Source organism: Lygodium microphyllum, chromosome 8, assembly GCF_053477565.2.
Source record: "Lygodium microphyllum isolate KBCC chromosome 8, Lygodium_microphyllum_v1.1.10, whole genome shotgun sequence".
Lineage (NCBI taxonomy): Eukaryota > Viridiplantae > Streptophyta > Polypodiopsida > Schizaeales > Lygodiaceae > Lygodium > Lygodium microphyllum.
In genome coordinates this window covers 44,252,851-44,271,133 of record NC_141142.1, presented here as the reverse complement: position 1 = coordinate 44,271,133, position 18,283 = coordinate 44,252,851, and the positions used below count along the sequence as shown (strand labels likewise).

Genomic DNA, 18,283 nt, shown 5'->3' with positions numbered 1-18,283 from the left:
GTAAGCTATTCAATTATAAATAATAAAATGCATAACACATATGCCATAAATGATTAAACAATGAACAATGAACTAAACTTTAAAGTCTAAGCTAAAAGAACATGCCTATGGTCCCATTGCCCAAAAACTTAAAAAAATACAGATATGAAATTGAAGTCTAATCTTTGAAAGAACATACTCATTTTTCCAAAAAAGACTACAAATATAAAGTCTAATCTCTAGACTGAAGCAAAATGCGGCATGCCAAAATAGGCCAAAGGGCAACTGTAAGATTGCAAGACTCAAGTACAAATATAATATCGGCATGGTACAATTGTCAACAGCCCAAGTGTCACACTGTCATTAATGATCATAATATCATATACAATGTACATGTGTCATGTATCATGAGACTCATGATAAGTAAACTAAATCAAAGACCATGATCATGATCTGAGATTGCTCTAGCTACTCCTGAAGTGGCAGTCTCATCATCATGTGTACCATGAATTGCTGCATTTCCGTCAACATCAACATGTGTCTCCTCTTCTTGCTACATCTCCCACTCTTTGAATGGATCGGGCTTTGTTGTCATACTGTTACATAACATCCTCAAATTAGCACTAACGAATACTAGATCGTTTGTCCTCTCCACACCAAGACGGTTCCTCTTCTTTGAAGCAATGTGAGCATATGTACTCCACAATTGCTCCAAACAAGAGGAGCTAACTGATTGACTCAAAATACAAATGGCTAGTTGCTGCAACTCAAAACCATCTGAACCATAGTCCTTCCACAACAAAGCTGCCCCAATGTTATAGCGATCCTCCTGTGCATCCCCACAACCAAAAGAACCCCGAAAGGTCCTATAATATGAAAGCTGATCTTTGATCTTTTGTCTAGTACCATGATCAGGCACTAGACGAGACAATATAAGCCTCCATGCATCCATAACCTCAGTGTCATTCTCATGACCCTTGCCCTGGAACTCAAGATCCACAACAAATACAGTTGTATGCATGGGTGAGCTATAGGAGTTCCACCTCGTCACAACTAAATGACGTATCTCCTCATACGCCTCATCATTTGGTGCCAACTCTTTCAACTTTTCATTTAGCCTATCCATAGCCTCATATACCTTGTCAATGCAAGGTTGCATAGCATCCATAACTCTCAATAAATGTACAATAGGTGATACCATAGCATCTATTCGCTTTACATAATCCCAAAAAGTGGAGTTATTTGCTTTCTCCAAGCACAAGATACCTGTAGGAGTATCTACCAATGTTGATGAGGTAAACTCATCACTAAGAAATAACTGCCTCAAGGCACCACTGCATTCTCTTAACCTGCCTAGCATCAAGAAGCTAAAGGCAAATCTAGTATCAGAGTATTTTAAAAGTGTCTTCTTCGACCACAAAGAGAAGTGATGGCAAAGAAACTGGTGATTCAAAACAAAGCTAACCATTTGAGCTCCTTGCTTTATGACAGATGCAATCCATGACAGGTTACTAATATCCTTTAGTAGGTTGTTCAAGCAATGAGCTATATGATATGAAACTGTGATATGCGGATAATATCCTTGGATAATAGCGCCTATTGTCTTATTTGCGGGCTCTCCATTTGCAACAAATCCCACAACATGCTCTGGGCCAATAAGCTCAACACTTGTAACCCACTCTGCTGCAAGTACATCTGTTAACTTTCTTGTCCCCGATGCATCATGTGAAGATATGAAATACATTTCCCTACAAGAATAAGCAACCATGCCATGAATGAATCGCTTGCGTGTATCACTCCAACCATCAACAATCAAGGAAAGTCCATTTTTAGCCCACATTCTCTTTCTAGCCACTGCTACTTGCTCAATAGGGCGCTTTTCCTTGTCGAGTGCGTAAGGTCTCTGATGATGGAGGTACATACGAAGGGCCATATTCACCAATCTTCTTGCACATCAATTTAAAATACTTTGACCTGGTTGCAAGAAATTGAATGTGGTCATGATAAAAAAAGCGTGCCATTGATGTATCCACCTCTTCCTTCTTCTTGGGATCCAAACTAGCATCAAGTGTGCTATGTCTACGTGCAACATGTGGCGTTGTTGATGCCATCGCCAATGCAATGTCTGCAGTAGGTGTGGAGGTAATACTTCTTGATATTGATCTTGCTCTAGATACATTTGATGGGGATGGTGTCACAAAAGTTGCAGGGTCAACTGCAACACGTTGTGGTCTAGATGCAAGATAAGCTTGTTCACCTGCTACACGGTCACGAAGCTTCCTTTGCTTCTCCAAGGTCACATTCGGACAAAACTGTACCTTTGAATTTGGCTCATATAAGAGATGAGCTCGGACCTAATTGTGCATAAATATTAAAATGGAACAAGTGGCAATTGGTATTCCATATTCTAATATTTAAGTAACTTTGAAAAATTAAAATCAATAAAAATTCGAAATACAAATGCTCGGCTCAATGCATTACCTTGTTTACTTCACTAGTTCGCTTGTATGGGCAAAGCTTGCAAGTCCATGGTTGAGATCTCCACCACTCAATGGGCGGTCAGCATTTACTTCTTTCCACCATGACCAATCATCGGACCTTCTTCCTCGACCACCAACCCGACGAGCGGAGGGGGAAGATGAAGCCATTTCAGGCTGAAAATTGAAGGCTCAAGAGTCGAGAGAAGGAAAAATTGGAGGTTGAAAATTGAAGGCTTGAGAGAAGGGAGAAGGCTCAAGAGTCAAGACTCACTCAAGAGTCGAGAGAGAAGGAAGAAGAAGAAGAGAAGAGGAGAACTTGAAACTTGGAGAAGAAGGAAGACTCAAGAGAAGAGAAGAAGAAGGAAGAGAAGGCAAAAGGTTGAAGGAAGAAGAAAAAAGAAAAGGGAGAAAGTGAAGAGAAGGAAGAAAAGAAGGAAGAGAAAGAAGACGTTGGAGGTGGGAGGAGAAGGGGGATGGCTATTGGCGGCTGGGATTGGCGCAGGCTGCAACGCAGCACGAAATGGGGGGACGCAGGCGATCTCGAGCGAGAGCAACAGCACTGGGTAGACGATATGGAGCAAGAGCAGGACGCGGTTGCAAATCATCCAGGCGAGATCCGCGGGCGGCAGGCGCCGCAGGTAAGTCTTGCCACGTGGTGTTTCTTGTCTCGTTTCAGACAAGGAATGCAGCTTCTTGTCTGAAACGGAACATGGAACGTTCCACCAATTTTGAACGCAGTCCACGACAAATTCGTGGCAGGGACGGCAATTCCACGTGTTGGGGGCAGTTCTAGCCGTTTCCTGTCACTATGGTCTTTAGGCTTTGCACTTTTTGGTGTCAAGTTGTCATAGATAGGTGGCTGTAAAAAGGGGAGTTTCTTATGCGTATTATCATCATTCATTTCACCTGTCTTAGTTGCCATATATCCACTAGGCTGAAAAAAACCAGTGGCTGCATTTTGTACTCCAGGCATCAAATAAGAACTTTGCAGAGTTTGATAATCGAGCTGTAGACCAATATTAGCATAAAGTAGGTTCACTGGCTCAATAGGCATCATTCCTGGTGGCTCTCTAGGCAAGTATCCCTGATAACTTGTGGGTAATCTAGCCATTGCTTGAAAAACTGACCCACCACCAAAGTAACTAGGATAGGTAGCAAACTGAGGAGGAATAGTCTGATGTGCCACTTGTGCATTACTGCCTTGACCATTCACTCCCTGATCCTCTACTCGTGCTTCTTGTTGCACTGGACTTGTCTCCATGTTTGGTATCTTTTCCACATGCTCACGCACATTAGAAGTTTGCATTTTTTAGCGCTCTATGGTATGATGTGATGATTCAGTCTGAGAATCCTCATTATGTGACTTCAAAAATTTTTGCATTTGAGGATTCTTTATAAGCTGTTCGAAAGAGTCCTCCATACTAAGGAGTTGTGCCAGAAACAAGTCCTCATGTTCTTGCTCCTCACCATGTGGTTCAATGTCGGTTCTAGAAGGTGCTGACACCTGTGCACCAATACTCTCTCTTCGGTGTCTACGAGCAAAAGAAAAACTCTCTTCTTCATGAGGGAGTTTTCCTTTGTTTTTATCCATGTTTGTCATCTCTCTAGTCTTGTAATCTCTATAAAACTTGTGTGTATGGCCTTTTCACCTAAAGCTGTCTAAGCTTATTCTTACAGAAAAGAATTCAAATCCCGCGGATGGAACCATGAAACTGGTCTATGACTCACATAAAGAGGTAGTTCCTTCAATTAACACCTAGTCTTTACACACACACACATAAGTAGAGACCTCACTTCCTTGCTCTCAACACCGGGTTGGCTCCGAAGACCGACGCCCCTCTCGGTATTTCTTTATCAATTAAAAGATGGAAAATTACAAAAATGATAATGTTTCAAAATACATAACCTGTGAACAGTTGGTTTTCATCTCTTCTGAGTAAATCCCAGCTGCATAAGAACAGTACAGCATGTCCAGATCAACATCCCTCTTAGCAAAGCATTTTCTGTGACCAAAACTCAATGATTCCTGTGCAAAATTACAGTCTGCAAATCTCTGAATTCACTGTTCTTACTGTTCAGCATGTCCAGAGTTCACTGTTCTTATTGTTTTTACTGTCCAGCATGTCCTGAATTCACTATTCTTATTGTCCAGCATGTGCAAAATTCACTGTTCTTACTATTCAACACATTGCTCTTACTATTCATCATGTGACCAAAACTCAATGATTCGTGTGCAGAATTACAATCTACAGATCTTTGAATTCACTGTTCTTACTATCCAACATGTCTTGCATTTTTTGTGACCAATACTCAATGATTCATGTGCATAATTTCAGAGTACCTTCGATGGAATCAGCCCATCATGCGAAGCATTTCCTCTAAAAATAGAGAGAGAGTTGATCAAAGGGAGCAAACTCTACCTCCGTACTTTAGTCAGAGATGTAGAAATACTCTCCATGACTGATTTTCTTGCAGCAATCTTCCATGTTCCCTTATGCCAATTACGTTTTTTAAAATGCTCTCTCTCTCTTTTGGGAATTTGTGCCACATGGCATACATGTAATAATTTTCCTATTTAAACCTTCTGGTCTAAAATTCTTCATGATCGGTGCAAAATTTGACCTCAGCACAAACTAGAGAATTAATCCTCATTCAAAAACAAAGATAATGACGCGAACAGATTCTGGGGTTCAAAAATAGTAACTCCCTAAATTTTAGGGATTGTGACCCTTGCATTCCTCAAGTTGTTTTGAGCAACTTTTATCATTGTGACCACATCAAAAAGTGTAATATGGCTCAATTGCGGTGACTTTTATTTCGTGAGCATTCTCACATGTGCATCTTCTGTCTTGGCCAGGCATTAAATATAATGATACAAGGTAAATCAAGGATTTAGAGATTACCATGTATTCATACAAAAAAAAAGCGAAACTTTTAGCTATACCTCTACAATCATCAAACATTATCTTGAGTTGCCAGTTAGACACCAATGTAATCCAAATATTAATTATCATATCTATACTGTCACTTTTGAAACCAAGGTCGACCTATCTCCTTAAGAAGTGATCCAAAAACCAAGTTGTCTCATCTAATCAATTGCACTCAAGCTGAAAGAGCAATTAGAAAGCAACAAAAAGCATGCATGATCTATGTCTCTAAGATAGAGTCATCTCAATCATTTGTATTAACCCATGCCCTAGAAAAGCTCTTAGATTCATATAAATATTTCTTCGTTGAAGACTACCCACCAAAGTTACCAACATCTCAAGGAGATCTTGATTAGAAGATAGAACTCTTTCCTAGTGTACAACTTGCAATGAGTCAACCTCCTTTCTAGAGTCAAGGGAACAATAGTAGTTAAAAAAGGAATCTCCTACCAAAAGCAATTAAGTATGAAACAAGAAAAAACTATGGCATTTTGATTTCTTGAGTCAAATTTAAGACATGCCATCAAGAGGCATTGATTCTTATACAACCATGCGATATGTGAACTTCCTAAATGAAAGTCATAACAATGTCTACCCAAGATATTACTCACATAAGAACTGCAACAAAGCCATCTAAAACCCACCTTCCTTTTCACAAAAGGGCGGTGGAATCCTAAAGGCTAAAATGCATGGATTTACAACAATTTACAATAGGCAATAAAAGTATAAAACAAAGAATGAATTAAAAAATTTGACACTTTATCACTTTGAGCTACATTATCCTCAAGAAAATTGACATGAGCCAACACCCAATTGGCCCCAAAACAATGGAGCCCCTTGTAGTGGTTCTTTTCACATTAATTTCAAACACTTGCCATACAATTAAGAATTCACTTAAATCCCTGAGAAAAGTCAAGCCAAGATTGCTCTCCAAGGATCAGGATCCAAGAGGAATGCTCTCTAAGGATCCCCTCCTCTTTTGACTGAGCCAATTCTTCGTAGCATTTGGAATACTTTGTAGTCTTTTGTAGACTATAACCAACAATCACAAAATTCAATTTTTCCCCTGATCCAATGCACATTCAGGTATAAATTTGATCTTAAAACACTTACATGCAAGTCACAAATGACCTAGCAACACAGCCCCAAATTGCCCCTTTGTTGCATGCAAATCAGTCTACTTGTAGATCCACAACCTTACTTATTCTATTGTCCAACAATGACATTTGCATCAGCAATCTTCTTCAATCACAAAGGCATGCATGCACGCATTCTAATTTTGTGATACAAACCCTAATCCTTACTGGCTACACACTAAGAATAGTAAATCAATATTCCACAACATATTAGGTTCAAATTTGAGACTCTGAGCTTCAATTTTCATCGCAAGATTCAACATACAACTAACATAGATGAGGAAGAATGTACAAGATAGAAAATTTTGATTTTCAATCGCTAAGATAATGACCAAGAGCAATTATCCCCAAATTGCCCCTTGATTACAAGCACGTTCAAGTGCAAATTGGATCTTCTTCACTTGCATGCAAGCCACTTCGACTATAGATGAGCAATCTTCTTTAGATGTGTTGTTTTCTCTCAGATTCCGCACGCGTATCCCAAGAATATATGAGTCATATTTCATGTTTTTCATCTCAAAGCTCTTCTTGAGTTGACTTTTCAAAGCATCCAGCTTATCAGGAGCTCTCCCATCAATCAACATGTCATCCACATAGGGTGCCAAAATCATAAGGTTGCCATCACGAGCTTTCTTCGTGTATAAACACGGATCCATATCACTGTACGTATAGCTCTGTGAATGCATAAAAGCATCAAACTTATGGTACCATTTCCTAGGTGTTTGCTAAAGATCATAAAGGCTCTTTCTCAATCTGCACACTAGATATTCCTTACTTTTTTTCTCAAAGTCCTTAGCTTGTTGCATATAAATCTCCTTATTTAAGTCTCCATGTAAGAAAGTTGTTTAAACATCCATCTGATAAAAAGCTCAGATCTAACTGAGCAACCAATGCTAGTACCAAGCATAGAGTAGTCATCTTGACTACATGAGAAAAGACTTCCTCGAAGCCAACACCATGCTTTTGTTTAAAACCCTTAGCAATTAGTTTGGTCTTATAGGTAGGCTTGGGGTATCCAGGGGTGCTCTTTAACTTGAACATACACTTGCATAGCAATGCACGCTTTTCACCAAGCAAAGGAACCAACTCCCACGTATGATTTTTTTTATAAAGAGTCAAACCTTGATTGCATGGCTCTCTTCCAAGAGTGACTATCACCATAGCGTACGGTCTCATCATAAGTGAGAGGCTCACCTGCATTTGTCACCATCACATAATTAACGGAGAGCTCAAACTGCTCAGGAGGATGTTTGGCTCTTGCAGAGCGTCTCAAGGCAAGTTGAGGAGCTTGCACATTTTATCTAACATCATGGTCATTGGTCATTGGAGCATCAACTCTTGTTGCAGATTGTTAGTTGGTTGTATGGGAGCACGAGGCTCCTGTTAAAATATAACCTTACATATCTTGACTATCCGCTCAAGTTGCTCACGCATCTTTTCCTCATGGAAAACTACATCATGATTGTGGATGACTTTTTGAGCTTGTGGATCCCATAGGCAATAGCCCATCTCACTTGGATCTCCATAACCAAAAAAGATGCATTTCATGTACTTTTGATCCAGCTTTGTGTGCTTGTCCTTGGGTACATGGTTGAAAGCCTCACAACCAAAGACACGCAAATGAGCATACGTGGGAGGTTTTTCAAACTACACCTTCTATGTAACCTGAAAGTTAATAGTATCATAGGAAGATTGATTGATCAAGTGTACAGTAGTAATCACTATCTCAACCCAAAACTGTTGTGGTAAGCTTGCTTGGTTACGGACCCTTTTTTGTATGGTCTTATTCATGTGCTCAAACATACCATTCTAGGGTGGGGTGTATGGAGCAGTCAATTAACGCTTAATATCTCTCTCATCGCAAAACTGCTCAAAGGCTTTAGAGACATGCTCACCCCCATTATTCGAGCGTAGGTATTTAAACCTACATCCAGACTGGTTCTCAACCCATGCAAGCCAACGTTGAAAGTTAGCAAAAACATCATATTTCAGCTTTATGGGATATGTCCAAACCTTATGTGAGTAATCATCAATGAATGTGTCAAAGTATTTTGCGTCTCTTAATGATTGACATGGCATAGATGTTAAGCTAAAAATGCATTAGCTTTGCTTAAACAACCCCAAAACTTGCTTAATTAATGAAGAAACCTTGTTTATTTAAAAGAAATGCAATCATAGAGAGTTTCTATGTTCCATAAGCACAAACCCACTTGGAAGGGCCCAAACTTTCTATAAATACGCATGTTGCCCTCCATTCAGTTCTCAATCTCGTTTTTGCAGATTTCAAGTGTTTCAGCTTGTTGCCCACATTCCGTTCGTAGAGGACATCTCAGTCAAAGCTGTCCATTGCTGTCTACATCAATTGGCACTTGATTTTCAGCCCTCGTTTCGCAGTTTGAAGTTGATCCCAATCAAGCAACTGTTGTTCATGCACAGACTTGCTGTCGTACTACTTGCCATGTCATCTGCAGCTTGGTAGTTTTCTTTCTCCTCTAGCTGTCTCCTAGCTTTTGTAGGCTGTCGCGAGGTTGTCCAACTGCGTTTGGCCGTTTTCTCTCTCTTGCAGGCTGTCCTGTCTGCGTTTTTAGTCTGTCTCTCTCTCGCAAGCTATCTTGATTGTGCTTTTAGTCTTTCTCTCTCCTCATTGCTGTTTGCATCAAATCCAGCTTCTCACTGTTGCGTTTGTTGGTGTTCAATATTCAGAGGTTGCCTTGCTGCGATTCGTGATCCGTTCAAAGTACAACACACTCTCCAACTCATTACCCTTGCCTTGATCCTTGAGATATAGAAGTTTGAGGTTCAATATTCATTCATTGCATAGTGTGTTTGTTGCATGAGCATTGTATATTCAGCAATTATATTACTTCAGTTATTTTTTGTGTTCATTGTCTTTGAGTCACCCTAACCCTAATTGTGTTCTTTTATCAGTCTTTGCTTTGTTGTACGATTGTTATTTGTGTTTTTGTGTCAGAGTATTTCTTTACAATAGGTTCACAAACATTAGAATGAACAAGAGCCGAAGGCTCACCCATGTGCAAAGTGCTAGACTTCTTATGCATACTACGTGTCTGCTTGCCATATAAACAATGATCACATGACTCAAAATACTTATAGTTATAGTAAAGGAGCGGAAGATATTGCAAACGAGTAAGCATTTTCATTCCCTTTAAGGACATGTGCCCAAGGTAACGATGCCAAAGAGATATATGTGGAACTACAGCCATAGACGGAACATGATCTACGTGTTCAAATACAACCAAGGATATAAAGTGCCAGACTTGGTATCACGTGCTAGAACAAGGTTTCCATTGGTGATCTTCCAAGAAGAATCCCCAAAGGAAACAAAGTAAACCTCATGATCCAGTGTGCCAGTAGAGATAAGACTCTTCATGAGAGCCGATACATAACATTACGCAAAGTAAACATATTGCTTGAACCAAACTGCAATCGAATATCACTAATACCAACTATCTGCAATGCCATGTCATTCCCCCAATGGACAGATCCAACCATATTACGATAGGAGTGGAACGACTCTTTATTAGGGGTCACATGAAAGGAAGCCCTTAAATCCATCAACCAACATTGAGTAGATCTGTGTGAGGCATCAGTCGATTGTGACTCATCCAAAGAAAAAGTTGCAAGTATATAATCATTATCAAAGTCAAGTTGTTGCACTGCATTGATCTCTTTGATCTTAACATTGGACTTAGCAGGGACAATGCTGCAATCATCAAACTTGTCTTGTGCTTTTCCTTTGCCCTTTTTCTTATGCTTGTCATTGTGCATTTTATAGCAGTGTTGTTTGATATGTCCTACTTTCCCACAATAATGGCATGTCAAATCGGACTTACGTTCAGTCCATGGGACTTAGAATGAGACTTCTACGAGTCACCACGCCGGTCATTCTCACCCTTGCCATTATGGCAACCTTGAATGGTAAAAGCATGAGAAGTATCGACATTATTCCTATTTATCTCCTTTGTCAAGAGTGCACCCTTTACATTAGACAATTTCAGCCCATTTTTGGGTGTATTTGCACACACAATAATGTGTTCCAAGACTTAGACAATATGACCAATAAGAACAAAGGTGGAAGATTGTCCTTAGAGTTAATACCCTGTGATGACAGCTAGCCAATGATAGCATGAAACTCACTCAAATGCCGAGAAAAATTGGTATCTTCCTTTCTACAAAGGTCCATAAGTTGCTTTAGCCAATACATTTCAGAAGTAGGGCTCTGCTTATCATAGAGATTATAGATTTTCTCCCAAAGGTCCTATGTAGATTGCCCATATGCAAACAACATTATAATAAACTTGCTTGTTGAGGAACATGATAATTATGGATTTGCAATGTGTATCTAAGTCATCCCATACATCTTGATCTTGACCTTCAAGCGTAATACTCATGTATTTGATCGGCCTAATCTAAGATTTTTGCATCAAAACTTGCCAAATTTGGGTCTTTTAATAGTCATAATTGTTGCCATCCAACTTTTCAATGTCGAAGATGGCACTGTCATTTAAATGATCAACCATATTGCAGGAAAAAGAGGCACAATATAGACCAAACAAGTTACTGTAATACATGTAAATAGTTCCAAAACCATTGCCAAAACAAGCTAAAAACAAGAGATACGGACCAAACAATGAGATGTCCACAAACTATGACCAAAATAGCATCGAATGAGAGGATTGCTCTCATAAAGAATACAATAGTCTGCAATTACAACATGCTGAAAATGAGGTATAGTAGTAAGAAATCAATGTCAAACAAGAGCAATCACTGATACAAAACAACCTACAACACGCGAGCAGAAGTTGAAGTAGCTCAAGCTCAACTGCAAATAAAACCCAAAGCTCAATGTAACATCCAAGTGTCAAGTAAGCGGTTTTCATTGGAAGAAAAGTTAGATGTGAGATGAGTAAACAAAGCTCAAATCCTCATGTGAGTGGTATCTAGGCATCCAAGATACATCAAACACATAGCCGGGAGCATAAGACCCAATAAAAGCTTCAAGCTTGTAGGGCCATAGACCTTTGAAGCATCGAATGACAATTGATGTCAAATTTTCTAAGTTCAAATCAAAGCTCAAATACATTTGATAGCATAACCAAGCATAGAGCTTTAATATCACGCATCAATACATTCGATAGAATACTCAAATAGTATGAAAGAGCATTAGGCATAGTTTGTCTTTGTTAAATGCTTGTTGTCCACTGTGTGTATAGTGGTAAAATGACAATCAAGATTGAGCAAAAGTGAGCTCAATTGAAGCCCAAAAGCATTTTGAGAGCATGGCAAGCATGTGGCATCAACCATAGACATCAATGTGTCATCCCAAGTAGCTAGGAAGCATCAACAAGCGATAGGCATATGCTTTCATTGATAAAATAGCCTTCGGCCCTGCTCATTACAGAAATAAAAATGATATTAAAACTGAGCCAAATATGTGCTTAAATCAGTCCAAAAGCATTTCAATACATTGGCTAAACATTTTTCAAGTGATTGGCATCAAATGAGCATCTCGGGAGCATCACATAAGCTAAGAGCATGACATTTTCCAGCCAAATAACATTCAGCCTTGTTACGACAGCAGTGATATCTATGAGAAAATTGAGCTAAAAGAGTGCTCAAATCAATCCAATAGCATCTCAAATTAATGACATGATCCCCTAAGTATCCGACAACAAAACATAGGTATACATGCATCTCGGGAAGCATATACGAGCTCTAAACATTGAAGACATGGCTGTCCTTATTTTATGGCATCATGCTGTCTTGTTTGCATAGTTAATAGCTGAAGCTCAAGGACTCAAAACCAATGCTCAATAATAATGGTCAATGTCGGGAGGAGTGGTAAACAATGCCAAAGCCTTTGTCCAATGCTAGGGAGTGGTTGAGCAAGCACAAGTGTTTGAAAATGGCCATAGTTAGAAAAACGTTTTTATATTTTTAGCCTTGAATATTGAGCTGAATACTCCTTGAATTAAGCTCAATGTAGGCTCAAGAATGCCTTGAGATAGCCCCAATGGGTCATGAGAAGTCCTAGAGCAATGAGAGCTCAATATGAACCTCAAGAGGTGGAGCTATGGTTGCCAATGGTGAAACCTTGTTATAGGTAACTTGAATGAGAGTTGAAGCAATGCGGGATTGAGCTCAAGCTCACAAAGAAGAAGGCTCTAATACCAGTTGAAGGGAGAAGCCCAAGTGGAAGCAAGAGAGGTGTGATCTATGGTGGATGAACAAGAGAGCAAGAGAGAGAGAGACTCAAGATGTGGGAACTCCAACAGTCACAATGTGTGATTGGCCTTCCCTTTATTCAAATGTTACTAATAAAGAATGAAGTGGCAGTGATGGGCACTTGCCACCTACAATGTGCAGGTGCGGGTATTGTCAGTGTAGTAATACACGGCTGGCTATTCATAGGCACCTTTATCCCCAACACAAGCATCGAAGCTTCTTTGGCACTGTAAACCATTTGTTTGAATACGGAGCTAAGGATGACTTCAAAACTCCCATTCTTATCGTCTCATTCAGTAAGTCTATTAGCTTCAATAGATGAGCTTTAGGCTTCAGAATCGGCCACAAATTCTAATGTACATGAGGGATAGTAAAAATAATCATCGATGCTACCATACCTAGATCAACACATCCCAATTTCATATAGCTGAAATGCAAATGCTTTACCATGATTTGACAACAGACTCATAAAGCATAGTTTCCCTATATGTGTTGGAAAATCCTCATAGCCAATCTTTAATTTCTTTAGAGACTCTATTGTAAACTGATGCCCAATCTTTTTTGGATCTCTCAGATTTGGCTGACAAGAATTTAATTCAATCTTTTCCTCGTTGTCAGAAGGCAATGGTAATGCAACATGCTCAACCTTTTTTGCCACAATTTTATACTTTTTTTGAACCCTTGCTTCAGCCCTTTCATTTGAACACATGCATTTTTGTTTTGCAAACTCTTCAATCACTTGATATACATATCGAGATAGTATACTTTGACCATGCTATTCCTAGTATTCATTTCAACTTTCAACATAGCTGCAAGCTTATCCATGGTATCAACATAGGACAACTCATTATACATCCTTGAAATACATTCCTTAGCTTAAGAAATTTATGTGTCTTCATATCTTCTTGTGTCTTGTGAATGTATTGCTTTGCAACCTTATGCATGCTTTTAGATTTTTGAAAATATACAATACCATTTGTTGAAAATGCCATAAAACTTGAAAAAAAATCGCTTGTCCTTACTATATGAGATCAGAGCCTTTTTCATTTTGCACCATAGTCTTGCTTTTCAACGGTATCCATTGAAACTTCAATGTCTTGTGAGAATCCTTGAATTTTTTAGCATTGGGAGGTGAACGATAGTCTTACAGACTATCACGATTTCTTGAATGATTAATATAGATAGTCAAAAACTGCATTTTATCCCGGCTTCTAATTCTAGTGTTTGCAGAGCCATCATCCAAAACTTTGGTTTCATGCAAGGTACTGCAATGTATGGTTTCCCAAGAATCATAGGATATAAAGAAGAATCTTGTACCAACTAATTGTTTGCCATTTTCATAAGGACTCTTGACCATATCATTAATTTCCAATCAATGATCAATCAAGGCAATGCAAGGCATCTCAAGATCTCCAACCTTAATTAGAGTGTTAGTGGTTGCTCTATCCCAGTAATTTTGCATATAGTGACTTCAAAAAATAAGTCTTATTATCTTATTTTTGCTAGAATGCATTTGACTTGTCCCTCTTGAGGTATGGTTGCAAACAACTACATTTTCGGCATCAACAATTGTATTTTCAATGCCATTTTCATCTTCATGTATGACTTGTATATGTTTCCATCTCTTCGTATCAACTCTCCACTATTAGAAAGCCAAAGGAAAACATAGCTTTACTAATAATCAAAGCATTGCAATCTTCCAATTAGATGGCATATGGTCCATTCTTCAAACTCGCTAGCAAAGTTAAGCAAGTGGACCCTTGAGCTTATCAACATAAGCTAAGAATAATTCATTTGGCAAGCGATCCCATCCAAAGGCTTTTCTTGCTTGGAAAATGGAACAAGACCTCCTCCACCTTCACCTCAAGGATACTAGCATACTAAAACCTGCCCATTCTGGCTTGACCTAGTTCCACACCATGTCCATAATATAATCACGAGTAGGATGTACAACATCAATAATATTTTCCAGTGAATCCAACACAACTTTATAATAATCCAAGCCCATCAGAATGATATTTTGAGACTTATTAACAATAGTCTCCTAAGTATCTAGGAAAGAATATTTTTTCACGCATATTTTGTGGACAAAGACAAGCAAAGACACACACACACGCACACACACACACACTCTCTCTCTCTTTCTTTTTTTTTTCGTAAAAGGTAATTGTATTAATTACGAAAAAAGTACAAGATTACTTGATTACAAGATACATGACAAGATACAAGATTACTTGATTACAAGATACATGACTACAAGTTACAACGTCATGGCAAAGATGCAAAGGAAATTGCCATATGCCAAGGACGTAAGTCCTCCCTAGAGAGCAAATCAGAATGCCGGAGAAGATCCAACTGCCAATACAAGAGGCCCTTAAGCCTCACAATATGCCGCTGAATATTATAGGCGGAGTCAAAAAGAAAAGCATTCCGAATGGTCCACTTATGCCAGCAGCCCCAATATCGAAGAAAATGAAACACGAGCTTCATATGTGGCTGTGCAGGAGCGGGGTATTTGGGCTGCCCGAAAACCCAATCAAAGGGGCGCAGGGTGAGACCAACCACTCCTTGCCAAACAGTCGACAAAAATAACCAGAGTTTCTTTGCGATGGGGGCAAGAAATAAATCGGTGGCGGGCGGATTCCACAGCAGTGGTGCAAAAGAAACAGTGGCCATTGGAGATTCGTCGCTTAGAAAGAGCCGAAGCAAGCGGAAGACCACCAATCATCATTCTCCAAAGAAAGACTTTACATTTGAAGGGTGTCTTGTTCAACCAGCCCACCATCACAGTTTCCCTCCACCATGACCGGGATTTACGTAATCCCCATAAAGCATTCGCTTTGGTGGCGAGCCATTGACGATCTTTAATCAGAATATGATACACTTGGTTAGCAGAAGCTTTGCTTAAAGTCAGCCGGCCTTGTAGGTCCCAATCCTGCCAGGGATGATCCGAAGCAAGGGCAGGAAAGGGTTGTCTGCTCTGGAGCACCCTCAAAAGCTGTTCCCATAAAGGCCGGTATCCACGAGGGATCCTGAAAAGCCTCCTAGCTATACACACACTCTCTCTCTCTCTCTCTCTCTCTCTCTCTCTCTCTCTCTCTCTCTCTCTCTCTCTCTCTCTCTCTCTCTCTCTCTCTCTCTCTCTCTCTCTCTCGTCACTGCCGGCCAGCCCCGTCACTGTCGACCAACCCATCACGTCAGACGTGCCCCCAACCCCGCCACTGCCGGCCAGCCACGTCACGTGCACCCAGCCCCATCACTACCGACCAGCCCCGTCACGTCAAACATACTGTCGTGGCCCGTCACTATCCCGTCAACATCATTGCCCTGTCGATCACTGCGCATGCCACCTATTACTGCCGTCACTGCCCTGTCACGGTCTGCCCACCCACCACCTTTGCAGCCCCATTTCCCTGTTGCCATCTCCTAGTCCCACAGTCCCTCTTGTTGCAGACCCACAGGCCCAACACAACAAGATAGAGTTCACCCCCAAAATGGAGAAGGTCCAGATAGAGCAGATCATTACCAATGCCATCAACGAAGTCAAGGAGGAGTATGACAACAAACTGAGCATAGCGAACAAGCAACTGAATGATAAGATTAAAAAGCTGGAATTGAAGATAGAAGCCCAAGATGGGGAGATTCAATCACTTAGATAGCTACTAACTGACATTCAACTCAGTCCCAAGCTAGAGGAAGGAGAAATTCAACCTAGCATGACTGAGGAGCTCACCCGCATCAAAGAGGAAGTACAACAACTCCAAAAAAAGGAGGAGATGACGACGAAGGAGGTTGTTTCTTGGGCAAAAATGCTCAAGAAAACCCAACAACAAATAAAGGAGGCGAAGCAATGGATTCAAATTGCAAAGGGGAAACACCTTGCACGCGCACCTATAACAACCATAATCAATGACACATTGGAGGAAGAACAAAAAAGGAAAATGAGAGCACTCCATGTTTGGGTGACGGGGCTGAAGATGCATGAAAAAGTGGATGAGGACACCAAGGTGCTATACACGCTAATGAATATTAAAAAAGACACGCATGTCTCCACTTGGAGAGTGGGCAAGAAAAGCACAGAAGGGGAGAGCTCAAAAGAGCGTGCACTCATTCTCCACTTCCCCACCATGGAGGCTAGGAGAGACTTCCTAGCTCAACGCCGTACATTGAAGGGGACTGTTGTGTTTTTGGGTGACGATCTCACACCAACCCAACTAGCCCACATGAGAGAGTGCAAGCCAAAAATTAAGGTAGCCAGGGAGGAGAGCAAACTCGCCTTCTACAGAGGAGGGAGAGTGGTTATCATGGAGAGGCGCCACAAATGACGGTGTGAGACATATGGGACCAGCCTTGAGGTGGCAGTTTGGAACTGTAATGGAGCCCTTCGATTGGATGTGGGAGCTTTTGAGGAGACATTCAAAGGGAGAGATATAGTGTTCTACTCCGAGACACATCAGGGACCACATACTACGCTTCCACCAATGACAGCTATAGGTGGGAGTCAGCTTGCAAGAAATCAACATGCACAGACCACAGTAATCGCGGGTCAGGAGAAGTGGCAATGTTATTCAGGGAGGAGCTACAACAAATGATCCAAGTAGTCCGCAGAGATTAGCAGGCCAAATACATGTGGGTAAGAGTGCGTGGTGAGGAACGCACTTTGTATGTTGCCATATGCTATTTCCCCCCTATGACGTCTCGATACGCCCCACCCAAGGGGCAATCACCATATGTGACTTTGGATGAGGATATTTGGGAGTTCTTGAAGGAGGGAGAGGTTATCTTACTTGGAGACTTTAATGCCAAGACAACCTCCCATCAAGTGTCTTTCTTAGATGCATCTAAGGAGATGCTACAGGAGCAAGATGTGTCAGAGCTACAACTAGAGAGGACATCTCAAGATATGGAGGAAGTCATCGAATATGGGAGATACCTTGTGGAGATGGGCACAGCACACAGGTTGGCCATTCTAAATGGCATGGCTAGATACCCCCTATCAAGTGCCTTCACATGTTATCCTCACCGACACGATTCCAGCATAGTAGGCTATGTTCTTACCCCACCGATACTGATATCTCACATCCAAGTCCTCTCAGTATCCCCACGCCTTCTCGAAGTTGCAATGGATCATGCCTACCTATCATTCACCATTGACCTCCGATTCACTGACACGCAGACCCATCATGCAGCTCACCGACACCCGAGATACCTCTTTTCCAGAGAGATAGAGGATATCTATGAGGCGGAGATCCTTAGATTGTTACATGATGCAGACCCCGACATTGCATTACAGGAGCTGAGTCAGCAGTTCAATGAGGCCCTACACATCGCTGCAGGTGTAACCTTTCCACACTGACGACCCATACAAAGAGCCTCCACCAAGGTGACTCCTCGGAACAGCTAGTATGATGATGAGTGCCGTGATACCAACGCACAGCTACAAAGAGAGATAGCACTGGAATCCACTACCCATAGACAAGCACAGATACTCTTTAGACGCCTCACACGGTGAAAG

The 18,283-nt window shown here is 40.7% G+C and overlaps 1 protein-coding gene and 1 pseudogene across 1 annotated transcript in view; one reads left to right on the top strand and one right to left on the bottom strand.

Moving 5' to 3' along the window:
* Positions 1–18,283, bottom strand: part of LOC148032220 (Rho GTPase-activating protein) — an 84,241-nt gene that overhangs the window by 11,672 nt on the left and 54,286 nt on the right. The window lies entirely within an intron of this gene.
* Positions 2,933–18,124, top strand: LOC148032221 (uncharacterized; annotated as a pseudogene).